The sequence below is a fragment of the Struthio camelus genome, chromosome 5 (genome assembly GCF_040807025.1).
Source record: "Struthio camelus isolate bStrCam1 chromosome 5, bStrCam1.hap1, whole genome shotgun sequence".
Lineage (NCBI taxonomy): Eukaryota > Metazoa > Chordata > Aves > Struthioniformes > Struthionidae > Struthio > Struthio camelus.
The window spans coordinates 19526033-19542434 of NC_090946.1; the positions used below are offsets into that span (position 1 = coordinate 19526033).

At 42.4% G+C, this 16402-nt stretch overlaps 1 protein-coding gene across 19 annotated transcripts in view; it reads left to right on the forward strand.

Annotated features, from left to right (window-relative positions):
- The first annotated feature begins 269 nt into the window (after positions 1-269).
- The window catches only part of PTPN5 (protein tyrosine phosphatase non-receptor type 5), a 90418-nt gene continuing 74285 nt past the window's right edge, over positions 270-16402 (forward strand). For 12 of the 19 annotated variants that reach the window (XM_068944867.1, XM_068944872.1, XM_068944866.1 and 9 more), the window contains exons 1-2: positions 667-800; positions 5144-5308. The gene's annotated coding sequence lies outside the window, so the exon portion shown is untranslated. Of the gene's footprint in view, positions 446-665; positions 801-5143; positions 5309-16402 lie in introns of those variants that run through there. The other 7 variants (XM_068944863.1, XM_068944870.1, XM_068944873.1 and 4 more) reach the window with 6 other exon arrangements.

Consider the following 16402-nt stretch of genomic DNA (forward strand, 5'->3'; position numbering starts at 1 on the left):
TTCTGTCAATCAAGCCAGCCAGCTGAAAAGAAGGCGAGCGAGGGGGGAGGAGGGAGAACAGCTTTCCCGGGGGAAGCTGTTGTTGCTGCTGCCGCCAGCCTCGCAGCCCTTCCCGGGGAGGGGGGGGGGGGCACCTACACAGACCGGGGGGTGGGCGGACGGGGACGTTTCTGCCCCACAGACCTTCCCGCGGTGGGGGGGGGACAGGCAACGACGCTTCTCTCACCCGCCCGTTCACCACCTACCCCCTTCCAGCAGCGACGGGGAGGGAGGTGTGGTGGGAGGGGGGGAGGACGGGACTCGCGGCTGCTCTGTCTGGCGAAGGCGGCGAGCCCACGGCGGAGCCGTCCGCGCCTCGAAGCGGCGGTGGCGGCGGGTGTCTGCGCGTACGTGCCTGCGGGGAGCGGGCGGGCCGCCGCCGCCGCCGGGGGCCGGCGAAGTTGAGGTGGTTGAAGGGCGCTGCGCGGCCCCGGCCGCCCCGCTTGGGGCGGGGGGGAGGGGGGAGGAGGGCGGCGCGCGCGGCAAGTTCTAACGGTCCTAACGGCCCTAACGGTTCGGCGGAGGGAGGTGCCCGGCGCGCGCGCCCCCCGCGGCTGGTCCGGTGCTGGGCGGGGAGTGAAAGAAGAGGAGGAGGAAGAAGAAGGAGGAGGAGAAGGCGGGGGAGGGGGGGGGGGCGCGGCGGCCCCGCTGCGGCGGGCGGCTCTGCCTTTGTGCGCCCTGCGCACCTGAGCGCCGGGCTGAGAGGGACGGCGCAGGTGGGGGCGGGCGGCGGCGAGGCTGCGGGCAGCCCCGGAGGGGAGGTAAGGCTGCTGCCGTGTTGGGGCCGCGGGGGGGGGGTAGGGCAGGCGTCGTGGGGGGTGCGGGGGGGAGGAAGGCCACGCAGTTGCCCCTCAATCCGCCAGGAAGACCGAGGGCGGAGGGTAACGGCTTCCCCGTCTGCCTCCCCTGAGGCACCGGTGCCTCGTAGCGCCCGCGCTGCTGCTGCTACCTGGGGGCGGGGGCGTCTGATGGGGGCGGTGTGCCCAAGGTTGGGGGCTTTTCTGTGAATCCCCTTTCCCCGCCGGTTTGTTCGCTTTAGTAGCGCTAGCTGGATGAGGCTGGTGAAGCCGGGGAAGAACTGGGGAGTTTGGGAGGAGGCCGCTTTCAAATAAGTGCAGTCGGTGGTTAACCTTGTAACTACTGGCTGCAGTTAAAATATTAGCAGCAGCAACAGCTTGGTGATGCCCTGCCGGAATATTGCTGCCTTTCGAGCTGATGTGACAGTCGGCCCGTGGTACGCTGTCTCTTTCTACTAGATGGCAGTGCTGAGAGCAGGATAGTTGAGGTTGTAGGTAATAAAGTGTTGGGAAGCTGGAGACTTGTGCGCAGCTGGATTTCGACTGAATAACGGGTGGTATGAAGTGACTGGTGGAAGGGAGCGGAACAGAGGCTTCACAATGTACTCTGTGAGCTTATTTGCAATTAAAATTAAATTTTCAAACTTTACTTACGCTTCTCCTATCATGTAATGCAAGAATCAGACAAACGTGCAATTGCATCTGGAAAGGAAAAAACAGTTTAGTAGGTTAAGCCTTCTGCATTACAACATTATTTGCTAAGATTCTGAGATTTGGATCCAGCTCCAGTGGTTGCCACTTGCCTGGAAAAGATTTACATCTGAGGATCAGTTTCTGTGCTTGTGTTAGAACAATAAATTATTGATTCAAAAGAAATGTGGCAGCACTGCCTGCTCTTCTTATTTCATATGTACTGAGAAAGCATTTCTCGCTTTTTTTCTCAGTGTTTTATCAAGCAATTTGAGATAGTTTCTTTTTTGTATAAATCAGGTACTTAATGGGTCAAGTTCAAATCTTGGATAGATCCAGAGCTTACGCTGACCTCAGCAGAGGTTGTTCTACATGATAGAGCACTGAATTTTACCATGTGTAATATCTGAAATAAAAAAATCTATCTCTGCTTTCCTTACGCTTGTTTTCCAGTTTTGTGCCTTTAGAGTAGCAGAATGTAGTGCTTTTGTTGCTATTGATAGGTTTGATTTAGGTTTGTATAGCTAAGGCAAGGATTTTTCTGGGGCTCAGTATTCTCCCACTGAGATAGAGAAACTTAGTCTATTGGCTTGAACATGAATAGAATGGACCCCAGAACTCTTATTTTATGTATGCGTTCAATGAGTCCCATGGGTTTCTGTAGGTATGTGCAGGAAGGTAAGCACATGTTCACTCCTATAATCCATTTTGCTGTAATTGCATATGTATTGTTCCTTGTTGGTTTTTGCTGATTTTTACTTCTCGCTTAGTGTTATCACTGTGGTTTAAGGGCTAAGCTTTGAAGTGTTTGTTGCTCTACTGCAGACGTAGTTGCTAACTGGATGTTGTGCATTTAAAGCTAGAGCAAGGGACTTTGAATAGCAAGGACAACAATTTAGTAGCATGTGTGCAATAAATGCTAGCAGGTGCAATAGGAATGCAAATTGAATGACTGTAGCATGCATCTTTTGATGTAGATATTAATATCAATAGTGATTTGGTACAAAGTAGAAAAGCAAATAAATTCATTCAGTTTTTAAGTGCCGAAACTGGTTTGAAATGGAAGAGCTTGTTTCCATTATGTGATGCATTTTTGTGCTTAAAAGGGGGGGAGAGGATAAAAAGGGAGAAGTTATTTATGAGTATTTATTTTGTTTTCTGGACATCAAAATTACATTAGGTAGCAGAGTGCTTTCTTCATTGTTCCATCTTTGTATCTGGAAAGGCAGTTTTTGCAACAGAAGGGTCAACTACACTGGTTTGCAACACAGGATCAAAAAAAACCCCATCTTCCTCAAACTCTTCCTGCCTCTGCCTAAAAGATCAGGCAAAAATAGAGCTGTAAGTGCCTCACACAGTCTGAGAAATCCTGTGTTAAAAGCCAAGATTTGTTTTCATGATGTCAATTAGCTTCATTTAGGGCTCGTCAGCACAGGGATGTGCAGGAAAGTTAAGTGTGTTTAACAAAAGGGTGTGAAGTTAATGCACAAATAAAAGGAAGCTTCTGTTTCCAGAATAAAATGAGTTAATTTGTCTATCAGACTATGTAAAATAATTCAACTGGCTTGGATGGATCTTGCAGTTCTCCACAAACAAAACTCTCTCCAAAAGTCAGGAGTTTTTCTTAGGTTTAGCTTGTTTTTAGTTGCTTAACCAGATCTTTCTGTCTTGTGGGATGTTAAGTCAAAAGGCAGAAGAGGCAGCAGAGATTCAAGCCCTGAAGGTTTTTGCAGAAAAGGCTTTCTGAGTTGGGATTTTTGTCGTGTACTTTTTAAAAAGCTTTATCTTCACAAAGTTAAGTTAAGGGGAGTTTTGTTATTACGGGTTCTCTCTGGGTTTGCTTGTTATCCTGTGCAAACAGTAGCAAAGCATGACTGATGTGAACCCTAAACTCATCCTGTAATAGGGCACGGGCTCTCAGTGTAAATTGACATTCTATAGAATTTAGTTTTAGCCTTTAGGTATAAACACAATGTTTCTACTTTAGAGGATGTCTGAGACTCCTTGCAGACTAAACATTCAAATGAAAGTTAAGCACTGAATAACTGACTTGTGCTGCTGGTGCCTTTCAGCAGAACAAGGCCAGAGGAGACTGATTACTTTCTTCCAGCTCGGCTTTCGTGTTGTTTTGATTAGTAAGTTTAACATCAAGAAATGATGCAAAAGGGGAAAAACAGCAAAAGAAAGGCATTTCCCTCTTCCACATCCATAATTTTTATCTTATGAAAGGTTGGTCATCTGTTTCTTGCCATGCAACAGGCAGGGACTTCATTATATGTAACAGGCTTGGCACCTTTGGCCCTCTATATACTACTGCATTGCAAGTGAGTCATGATTCAGAAAAGGAGTCTTGCAAGTCTCTGGAAAGTAACAGGGCATCTTATTCCACTACGGAGCTCTGACACAGTAATTCTTTTAGTTCTGTATTTTCAGACTCCTCATCCTTCAATAGCGTGGAATCAACTTGATCTGTGATTTCAAGCAACGTTTTAAAGAATGAGTATGGCAATAATTTGCACGTTAGGGGTCAGATTTGAGCTTGTGTTATAAGACTGTTGATTCTGACCAGCTAGAATTATATATGTGGTTCTATATGTGCTTGGTTTGTGAGGTTGTTTTGTTTTATTTTCTCTTAGCCCTTCCTTGTTTAGTGATCTACTGCATATAACCTAAATCCTGACCTGTCGAGGGCAAGAGCAGCCTTGCATAACTCATTTCAATGGGGCTCAAATCCCTGTTTGCAGTTCTAAGAGGCTAGTGGTTTAGAAATTAACAGTCTGACCTTCATGGCTGATTTAAGGTTAAAGAGTAGCTGCCTCAAATATATAATAGTCTAAACAGACTATAGCATAAAGGTTTTAGTTTCTTGTTTTCTTCCTAATTCATTATCATAATATGTCTGGGTCTGTGTTTTACTACTGTGCTTGCTCATGCAACACCTAGCTAGTGCAACCTTCTGCATTTCTGCTACGAGTGACATGTGGACACAACTGCATGGGTTAGCATCTTCAGTTTTTGACACAAACTCACTCCGCAAGTATAAGCGGGTTACCAGTTAGGTAGGTCCACCCACTTAGGTTATGGATAGACTGTAATCTCCCGTATATAGTGTCAGATAAATACCTTCAGACTGGCCTTGTCAATCACTGCATTATAAAAAAGTCACTTGGACCCTCTTTTGGAAAAGAATTGAGTGCATGATGCTAGGCTCACATAGCAATGAGTAAAAAAAAAAAAAAAGAATGCTAACTACATGTAATATATTTTACATGCGTGAATTTGTTTAGGATAATATGCATTTGTATTATTCTGTGTAGCATGGATGTGCCTGGCTATGAACTACTGTTCTTGTAGGTTCTGAGAGCTTCAGTGAAAACAATTATTCATAGTTGCAAGGTGCAGAGACTAGTTTTTTGCCCATAGGCCCTACTGTCTTGCACACAGTCAGCATGCCATTGACTAGAATAACGCAAACTAAAGTCTGTGTGTATATACCTCCCTATCAAACTGCACAAGCTGTGACACAGCTAGTCTTAATTACACTGCTTTCTTAAATCACTAAAAAAGTTGCAATTCATATTTCACTAGAATTGTTCTACCATTCACTTTGCCCACAGGTCATGTTTCATTAAAAGTGCTGAGGAGCAACCAGAACTCTGAAGACAGCAATTTTGTGCAAGATAAGGATGTTCCTTAAAGAAGCTGATGGAGGACAGAGAGAGCTCCAGAGTACCTGGCAGACACTGACAGCGGAAGATGACACCATAGTCTAGTCTGAAATTGTAAGTCTAAGGAAGACTAGATATGCTTCACTTTACAATAAGTTATTGCACCTAAGAAATTCAATAGTGGGCTAGAGTCTGCTTTCCGGACCTGTGCAAACGTGTTTTTCTGTTCAGTTAAACTAATATGACTATGGAGTGACTAGTTTCTCTTTGGTGGGTCAGATATTCTCTATATGCAGGTGTAAATTGAATTTGTGTCCTTCAGAGGAAGTAGAGTTTATTTACCCTGGTGATCTTGAGATCAGCACCCATCATTTCTGAACAATTTAATTTCTAGAACTGTTGAGAAAGCTAGAGAATAGATAGTTTATAGTTTAAGCTTTAGAGCATGACTAAAACTACTGGTTCGGAAGGAGTCTCCATTTCCAAAGCTGTGAGTTCCTAAGGCATTGGTTTATTTGCAGCAGGCTGTATTTGGCAGCTACAGTTGCCAATAGTCATGAAATCGTTAACATCATGAAATATGCAAAATATTTCACATGAATGATGCCTGTACCCTTACAGAGTCTTTTACCGCTGAGGCTTTTGCAGGATAGGGACCTGTCATCAGGGGACGGTTTACAGGTCAGGAGGCTAGAACATTAGTACTGCATATTGCACCTGGAGTACGTTGCACCGTTGTAACGCCTGTATTAAATACAAAAATAACACTATGCTTGGCAGATGTAAGATTGATAATTACTACTGGTGAAACATCAGTATTAATAGATTTTTTTAGTGTGAACTACGAATCGAGTGGATTTAGGTTTTTCCACTTCAAAAAGGGGAAGAATTCTATCTCAGGTTTCCATTTCCTTTCACCTTCGTTGTACAGTTCTTGTAAGAAAGAATAAATGCAGTAAGTAATCTCACCAAATGTGTTTCTATTTATAAGTGAGCAGGGATCAAATCCTGTCATTTGTTCCTGTGACCCTGAGAAATGCAGAAGATGGGTGTATTTGGTTGGGAAACAGAGGGCTAATTTAGCTACAGAAATCTACCAACATTAATGTTCCAAGCTTATTTTCCATATGCACACACCTTTTCCAGAGCCAAACATTGAAAGTGGAGAGACAAATATTCAGAACCAAACATTGAAAGTGGAGAGGTAAATATTCAGAATGGCTGTTCTGGTAGCTTCCCCTGTGTAGAAAGACTCTTAGATATAAATTACTATTGCAGATATTTGGGGAAATAGCACCTAAAGCTAGAGGAGGAGGAGAATAAAACAAAGGCCAGTAACAATGCAATTTTAATTGTAACCAAACACACAAAGATCTTCAAAGCACATGTGCTTTGGTAAAGATGCATATTTTCATTTGTAAACCCAATGTGATAAGTTTAGATTAAATTTCCTCTTACATATCCACTGTCTTGTTTGTTTCCTTTCTATGTGTAGTGATAGCCATTTTGAACAGTGGTAGAATACTTTCTAATTAGAGCTGTAGCTGTTTGTTCAAGTAATGATGCATCTTATGTTAACAGCACAGCAGGGAAGTGACTCTGTGATATATGTTATTTCTTGATGCCTATGTAATTTAAATCAGCAGAGTTATACCTACACTCACAGTCTTACTGAATCCGGTGAGTTTTCTGTGTCTGGAGATGCATACCCTCTACTCAAAATTCAAGCGGTACAGTTAATGTATATTATATGTCATTAAGCATTAGATGCTAAAAACTGGAATAGGGATAGCACTAGACTCTAAATTTACGTCACTAAAAGTGTAAAATTGTTTAAAATCAATAGAGGAGTAGACATGGGACAGTGGGGGCCTTTGCATGCAAAGCAGCAGACAGGGTGCTTGAAGGAAGTTGTCCTTAAAAAAATAAAAAATAAAAAAAAAAGATCTGTAGTTCTTGTAAAATTCAGTATTTTTGATTTCCTTTGTAATAAAAAGCATTGTAAGTGATATTTCTTTTGTCCAGCTCCGAAGTGTTTGACACTAGAGTATTTGCACTGTGGGGCTACATAAGCCTATCGAAACATTGCAAACAACAGTCAAAGGAAGTATTAGAATAAATGCAGTGTTGGCCTGCAAATTAAAAAATATTCTAAAATCATAATTAGCCTTTTTAAAAAATTGAAATTGAAGTTTAAATTGAAAATGTTTTAGAAAATAATGACTTTATTGAGGGGAATGTTTTGATTTTTTTCTTTTTATATATATATATATATATGTATATATGATTATATAGTTTCAGTTATTCCATGTCTTTCTACATCTCCCTTTGGGTTGTTTCTTTTATCATAACCTACCCCTATGATTTCTAACATTCTTAGGAGGAGAAACTTGAAACTTGTACTTCTCAAAGGACTCAATTCAAGCTAACAGGACCATTTGCTAATACTAAGTCTGTGCATACCTTCTTTCAGTATTAAAACTACAGCATAGTTATGCTACCATTTTAAGGTATAATTTACCTGTCTGCTGATTTCACGTCTTGGTGGGGCAACTTATATGAATTTGAAGGATAAATTCATTTGTATGAAAGTATATCTCACTTTCATTTTGGAGTATATTTGGCTTGTTCAGACACTCACTCGGTCCATGCCTTGGTTTCCCTCTACTGGCCTTCAGTCACCCAGAGCTCTATTGACTGGCCAGCAATTCCCAGTGTTTAATAGTGTGGGGTCTCCAGCCAAAGACAGATTGCACAGTTTCTGAGGTAACAATGCAGCCAAGCAAACAGAGATGGACCGGGATCTGTTTTGTGTTGCTTTTCATTTCAGGTTTTATATCATATTCTCTCTGAAGGCTTTGCTCTTTTAAACAACAGGAGTACAGGCAATACCACGAAAGTCGTGTTGTTCCTCACAACCAGAAACTTGCTTCTTCAGCAGGCCTCAGTATGCATCTCCTCAATGCAAGCCTCAAAGCAGTGTTTTACTCTTCTGAACAGACTGCCCTTGATGCATCATTCTGTTTGTATTTAAGTCTTCAGTCCCTTAAACAATTCATACCTCTTACGACTACAGCAGGAGAAATATTCCCACATCTCTGATCCTCTAGAGGCTGAACTTGAAGGTGCTTCTCCTAATCCAAAGCATCCACTCGTTTCTAGATTGATGTCTGTTCTGCCTAGTATTGGCCAAGGATGAGGTATCTTGTCTTATGTGGAAGAAAAGGCGTCCGCATCTCTTCTCCTGAAGAGAGAAACTCAGTTTTTCGAATCATTCATCATCTCTCCTCTAAAACAGAAGCTAGAGGCTCTTGTAGCCAGACAGCTGGCAGGACAGAAATCTCTACTGGTCCCTGGAAGGCAGTTCCCTGTGCCTTCTCTTGTGAATGCCAAACAACCCAACAGGAGCCAGAAGCAGTTCATTTTACACCATTCGAATTCTAGCCAGTGCTATTAGCAACTTCTCTTAAGTGTCACAGTTCTTTCTCTCCTCATGTTATAACCAGTAGCCCTTGCAAGAAATTTTAAGCCTATAGGCATGGAAATGCAGAGTATGTCTTCTATTACACAGTTATCTCAGGCACAGCCTCTTGCACAGGCCTCTTCCAGGGATGTGATAGCCCTTTAAAACCAAGCTTACTGCATCTGGTGCTTTTAACAGCTTTCACTTGTGGCTGATGATTTGCCTTGTTTGCAGTGAAGGGATAGGCAAGCCATTGGAGTACTAATGTCTTTCCAGAGTTGCTAGACTTTACGTAGAGACCAAGATTGCCTAGGATCTGTGGCTTGACCCGTCCTTGTAATCTCTGCAGGAAGGTTTTTCCCTCCAGGACTAGTATGTTTGTGGACCATTTATAGGAAGCTGCACTGGAAGACCTTAACTCTTGAGGTTGTTAACAGCGCTAAACATGATTTGTGAATTCTTTTTTAAACTGAAGTTTATTATCACATGATATTTAGTTGCTTACGTACAACCTAACCATTGAGCTACTTCCAAAATGAGATTACCTCTCACTTTTCCCTAATTCTGCACCCCAGAAGGTGGCAGTCTTGATGCTTTCTGCCCTGAGCACAGAAAATGTTGGCTTTTTATAGAGATGCAGAGAGCTTTACAAATACCATTGAGTAAAACCAAAATTACTGAAAAAAGCTAAGAATTTTGCACAATGGGGGAGGGGTCATCTTTGCTCTGAAATGTGTCTCTCAGATTCTATAAATAATAACTGTTTTCATAATAAATGACATGCAGCCTGTAAAAGCAGGTCATTCCAATTACTATCTTGTTTCTTCCCTCCACTTCAATTCCAGGAGATTTTTTTCAGCAACCGGCAGCATTGCAGACTTCTTCAGGTAGAGGTGAATGCTTTATGGGTGTGAAATAAAAGGGAAGGTTGTAGTGAAGTATAGCAGGCTTGGAAACCACTTGGAACGCAGGATTCTGAAAGTTTAGATGGGCTTAACCAGCCTTTTTTGGCAGACAGGCAGGCAAACAGATGCTTATCTAATTTCAGTCTTAAAGAAAGATTGTATCTTGCAGCCTCGTTCCTGCCTCCCACCAGCTTACCAGGACCGCAGATTTATTTCATGTGTGCAGAATGACAATTGTGAATTAATGGTAATGGGATTGGGAGAGAAGGAATTGAAAGGTTTCTTTTCTGGTGGAGAATGGCACTTGGGAGCGGAACAGTCCATTGAACCTGCTCTCTTCTCCCAGCTGGTATCTGAAAATGCGGTTATCACAAGCAGTTGGGTTGTAAGTTGATGTTATATGCAGAGGTAGTGACAACACACCAGCCCCAGAGGCTTTTCCACACAGTCACTCTGGAGATTTATTCTTAAAATTCTGCTATTTATCACTCAAAAGGTGGGTAGCTAGATTTCCCTGGATATATTCTATATATTTCTCAATAGTTTATTAGACTTTGCATTTTAAAGAGGTCCCTTTGACTTCTCCACAATTCAGGCTATATAAAATACAGCCTAAGGTCCCATAAAATAATAAGTAAGTCAGGCTCCTGCAGGCCTTCTAATGGCAGTGAGAGGTCTTATGGTCTTGAGGTTTCCTTTTCCTCCACTCTTGCAAGATTTAGGTCATGTTGTTTAGGTCAGAAGGTTTGTAAGATGCCTAGCTTGCTTGATTCAGGCCCTCTGAGAGAGTGCTTGTTTTGCCAGAGGTGTTACTTAAGGCATACTCTATCCCTCGAACATGTAATACTGCCTTTGAGTTTACTGTCAGCTCACAGAATTACGCTTACCTGTTTGATTTTTTTTTCTTTTTAATATACAGGTGAATAAAACATACTCAATATTTTTTCTAGCATCATCCAGACCTTCTGGGAAAGGGAATCAATTTTATCTCTGGACCAGTACATTTTTCTGATTTTTTGCGGAGCCAGTTTCCTTTTAGGAACAGGGACATGCTGCTTGCTGCTTTCCTCCTTTACCTTTAATTGTTGAGTATGGCCAAGCTTTTTGTTTTCTTTATCGGAACATCTTCCATTCAGTACTGTAACAGCATCTATTCCCTCATTTTCTGTTTCAATAGCAGTGCACTTTACCAGCCTGGGGCTTGCAGCCTCCTTTAGGAGTGGAGCCTTTCTCTTGTTGATATAAATCTTTGCCACTGTTCCACTACACTGACCAAACAGTTTGCTCCTTGAGTTTGAGAATAGCAAGCCAGAGCGGTGAAATAATTTAGACTAATTGAGTTGTTTCAGTCCTTTCCTAAACATGGAAATCAGAGCCTGCAGACATTCCTAAGATGAAATGTTGGCACAGACGTGACCATTTTTGTGGAACTGCAGATGTGACTATTTTGTAGTGAAACTGCTGGGAGGTTTGTGAATTGCTCTAACAGATCTTATGACTGAAAAGTACGTAATGGCTGTTTTATTCTCCTGGTGATTGCTCCCACATTTCCAACCCTGTTTAGGATGGCCACCTAATTAAAATAGTTAACTTTTTCCTTTTAAATGAGAGAGGAGGACTTCCCTTGCATACCTTCGTGATACCTAACTTTTCACTGATATACGTGAGCAGTTGAGTGCCCGAATGCTGTGTTTATTTTAGCCCATTATTTATTTTTTAAAGCATGTTTTTGGACCCTTAAGTGTTCTTTTCTTTGTGGTAAATTATTAGCAGGTGTGTGCAACACTTCTTCATGCTAAGTAATTACACTTTATAACATCTTTAGTGCCTAAATTATGTATGTTTTCCTAAAGTAGGCACTGCCATTGGTTCTTAGCCTTTCTTTTTTGAACTTTAAGCATCATGTACAACAGTGTATCTCCTAAACTTTAATTTTAGACAAAACCTGCTTTTTTATCCCTTTGAATGTGGTACACCCTCTCTGGCACTCAAGCTTCTCAAGCTTCTACTTGGAAACATTATAGACTTTGCTACTGTGTATAGTTCTGGCCATTTGCCACAGTTTTGCATTTTGCCAGTGGGCAGCAGATAACCAGTAGAGAATTACTGCTCTGTAAGTTTTGCAGGGAGGCTAGATAATTGGATATCAGCAAGTAAGCAATGATATGTTTTACCTGCAGTATATTCTGTGCAGCTTGAAACATCGGTGTCCAAAGTCTGATATCCTTTGATGGATTAGATTACATTACGTTAGCTTACATTAGATTACACTGAGAACTGTTGCTGCACATGTGTTGGGCTTGCTTGTGACTCTGATGTTACATAAAGGTTTTTTAATCAGAAAAATTAATTGTGCCAGTGGTAAGAGACTGATTCAGACATGCTGCTGGTTCCTTTGTTTGGACTGAGGAGGTTATTACCTGCGTACTCGGGATTTAGAAAGAGGTTTTTGTCTGCTTGGCAAGCTTGCTTAAAAGTCAGGTCCTGCTAACACAGTCTCTGACTTAACTGTATTTTGTCACAGACTACTGGCATGGATTAGTCTTAGTTCCAGGATGGCCTGGGATTTGTAAAGCTCTGCCTGTGAGAATGCTGAATACATTGGGAAGGGGAGGCAGTCCAAAGCTAGCTGGAATAGTATCTGCTATCATTTGGGTATTTGTTCTTCCAAAGCACCCCACTTAGTCCTGAGACTGCTGAAACTGAGCAAGAGTAGAAATCGGGAGTAGATTTCCAAGCTGATTTTCTGTCCTTGCAATTGGATGTTTCTGGTTTGGAATAGAGAGTTTCCTAGCTGTCCTATCCTTTCTTGCTCCACCTTTTTTAGCTGGTACCACTCTTTTCTGCTCTGTGCATAGCTCTCATCCTTTCCATCTGTGTCTGACATCTCTTCAGTCCAAATGTCATCTCTGCTACCTATGTATCTGTCTCATAAAGAGCCCAATAACCTTCTGCCACCAAGGCGTCAAACCAAGGAAGCACAAACTGCCCTTTTGTCCTCTCAGATGAGCAGCTTCTGTTTGATGTTGTCCAAGTATGAAAGAAGCAATGTTTTCCTAGAAGTTATAAAATCACCTACATTCATAATTTCTGAAGACTTGGCATGCAGCAGGTTATCCATAAATCCAGTGAACAGCTTAGCTGGAAGAAATCTGTGTTTAGTGTAAAAATAGTGGCAACTGAGTGCATCAGCAGAAACAGGTAGCCAGGTCAAAAAATATGAGCAATAACGAGAAGGAAGTTCAGAACCTCAGGGGAGCTAATTACCTATGTCAGTTAAGGTAAATCAAGGGGGTTCGGTATGTGATGACCTGAAGATGAACATACCCCAGATAACTGAGGATGACACATAAATAACTAGAGCGAGGGAAGTTATATAGAAATTACTGCATAAGACTGCTTCAAATATTTTTGTACCATCTTCCCAATATTTAACAGCATTGCTTTAACAGAGTAGCTGATATGCCATCTAACATGAATTTGGAAAAGAAATCTGGTTGTATGGCTTCTGAGTTGAGAAGTAAATACTCTGAGGTAGACTAAGACATTAATACTGTGGTTCTAATTTCTTTAGTCCTTTTACTGTAATGCACGTGGTTTGTATTTCTCCTTAAGCAAGGTATTCAATGCATTTAGAAGGGACAAGAATTTTGAGTGATGACAATTTTTCACACGTTAATAACAAAGTCTTGTAGTTCATAATATTTCATAGAGCCTCAAATACCATTGACAGCGATGGTAACTTGTAGCCCTTATTTATATTTGGACAAAAATACAGTTTTTAAGGCCTAACTTTGATTTTTAGACTTGCGGTATCCCTGGGATCAAGTTTATTACAGACTATTAACCTAGACTATTATTAGCCTCTAGTGGACCAGCTGTTGTCACTATAAGTAATAGGAGGGGGGGAAACATAAAGCCTTTTTAATAAGGGGCTTTATCATGGATGGAAATGAGCTGATGGTCACCACTGTAGAATATGTAAATAGAATCATTTGTTTCTGGGTTTTATTCCTCCTCTGCAACTGAGAGCTATGAATTTTGTGCTCTCTGGTTCTAAGAACACAGCTGGTATTTGGAGTTAACTTGCAACCAGTATTGGGCCTGGAAACTGTTGCAATAATCTATCAAACTGTTTCTAGCCCAGTTCCTGCAATATGAATCTTTGGCATTGCACCTACCTGCTTGTGATTGGCATCTTTCTTCTTCAGTTGCTGCATGACTTTAGGAGCTGATGTTTCATAAGGTACCAGACTAGAGCTTAGTAGAAAATTGAGATCTTGCTATCCTTTCAGGCTAGATAAAGTCTTGCTTGCTCATCATAGTGATTTGCATGATACTGTTTTTTTTTGTCCTAGTGAAGTATTTTTTTTTCTGTTGTTCAAGAACTGGTCTCAGACCTTAGATCAGTGTAAATTTTAAAGCTTTTCTGCTCTGCTAATGTCTTGTGTGTCGTTTTGGAGCTGTTAATTGATGATAATTCTGAATGCTTAATCCATTTTGTTTGAAGATTTCTAAGCCTTTTGCTGGCAGACTATCGGTAACATTGGTTGACGTGATGGCTTTTTTGGAAGCAAGGCGATTGGAAGGCAAAATAAGTTGCTTCTCTTTCGCATCTTTTGTGTGTGAGATACCACAAAAAGCAAGGGCTGGAAAGGATAAAACAATAATTTATTATCTTCCCTCTCTACACCCACCAGTGGAGCCAGACATTCACTTTTGAGGACTATGATGCTGAAGCAGAGTCCCATCTGCTGATATTCCCCTTTGCGTGAGGTAGTTCCTTAAAAAGGGGTCTTGCATAAATGGCTGTGCTGACCTGTGTTTCTGTGTAAATGCCTTCTCCCTTCTGTGGGTGTATTAACTGCTGCATAGAAAAGGAAAAACCAGAAACCAAGTCAGTGCTAGAGCTGGAAAGGCTAAGCGCTCCCTTTAGTTGTATCCTGGCCTTTATATATAAGCAGGGCTTAGAATCTTCACATAGCTTGGCCTAAGGTAAGCTCAGAAGTTACCCCAAAATGAAGCTTAACTCCTCATGTTGAACTTGATGGCAGAAATACCTCAGACGGTAGAAGAAACAAGATCAGACTGCATCAACGATGGTTTGCAGGTTGTAAAATTTCAAAGTTTGTCCACGCTTTGTTTGAAAGGATCCTGATACTCTTCTCAGCAGCAAAAGCTGCTGTTCTGAGTTGACATGACTTGAAGTTGTGTCCAGAGAGGAAAGCAGCATAGCCAGCAGCTTTGTTTGTTTTGAGTGTTATGTCTGTGTATTCCTTGAAGAACTCACTGATTTTTAAGGCTGTGGCAGCAATAGGCCACATGGACACGGTAGTGATACACTGATAATTTGAGCTTCTGCGTTCATCTTTCTGGAGTAACCAGTTCTGCTACCCTCAGTGATGTGTGGCACCCCAAGATCAATGGGGCAATTTAACCTGAATAGAATACTGCTTAGCATACAGGTAGATGGGATTTGATACAATAGTGGAAACAAGCAGATGTCTAGAGCATTACGTGCTGTCTGATGGAAGTGCTTCTTAAGATCAACTTGCTGTGCTAATAAACTAAGCCTATCTGGAGAAAGGGGGAATTTATACTAAAAAGGTCAGCCTCACTACAGTTTATGCTGGGAAGACATCAATGAGTGAAAGGCATTTTAGGAAATTTTTTGCTTTTTTTTAGGAAATTTTTTGCTTTTTGGGAAAGACAGGCCAGGAAGGCAAGGTGGTGGAGTTGCCCTTTATGTGAGGGAGCAACTAGAATGTATGGAGCTCTGCCTCAGGGTGGATGAAGAGCAAGTTGAGAGCCTATGGGTAAGGATTAAAGGGCAGGCTACACTGGGCGACACTGTGGTGGGGGTCTACTACAGGCCACCTGACCAGGAGGAAGTCATCGATGAGGCCTTCTACAGACAGCTGGAAGTAGCCTCACGATCACAGGCCCTGGTTCTCATGGGAGACTTCAACCACCCTGACATCTGCTGGGAAGACAGCACAGCTAGGCACAAACAGTCAAAGAGGTTCCTGCAAAGCATTGATGATAATTTCTTGACTCAGGTGGTGGAGACGCCAACGAGGAGAGGTGCAATGCTAGACCTTGTACTAACAAACAAAGAAGGTCTAGTTGGAGAGGTGAAGGTTGGGGGCAGCCTTGGCTGCAGTGACCATGAGATGGTGGAGTTGAGGATCCTACGAGGAGGGAGCAGGGCAATGAGTAGGATTGCAACCCTGGACTTCAGGAGAGCTGACTTTGGCCTCTTCAGGGACCTACTTGGAGGAATCTCCTGGGGTAGGGCCCTAGAAGGAAGAGGGGTCCAAGAAAGCTGGTTAATATTCAAGCGTCACTTCCTCCAGGCTCAAGACGGGTGCATCCCTCTGAGGAAGAAGTCCAGCAAAGCGGGCAGGAGACCTGCATGGATGAGCAAGGAACTCCTAGCAAAACTCCTGGGAGGAATACAGGGATGTTGTCAGAGTGTGCAGGGATGCGACAAGGAAGGCTAAGGCCCAGTTGGAATGAAATCTGGCAAGGGATGTCAAGGACAACAAGAAGGCCTTCTTCAAATACATCAATAGCAAAAGGAAGACTAGGGAAAACGTGGGCCTGCTGCTGAATGGGGTGGGTGCCCTGGTGACAAAGGATACAGAGAAGGCAGAGTTACTGAATGCTGCCTTTGCTTCAGTCTTCACTGCTAAGGTCAGTCCTCAGGAATTCCAGACCCTGGGGACAAGAGAGGAAGTCTGGAGAAAGGAAGACTCTCCCTTGGTGGAGGAGGATCGGGTTAGAGATCTTTTGTCCAAACTTGACACCCACAAATCTGTGGGCCCTGCTGGGATGCAT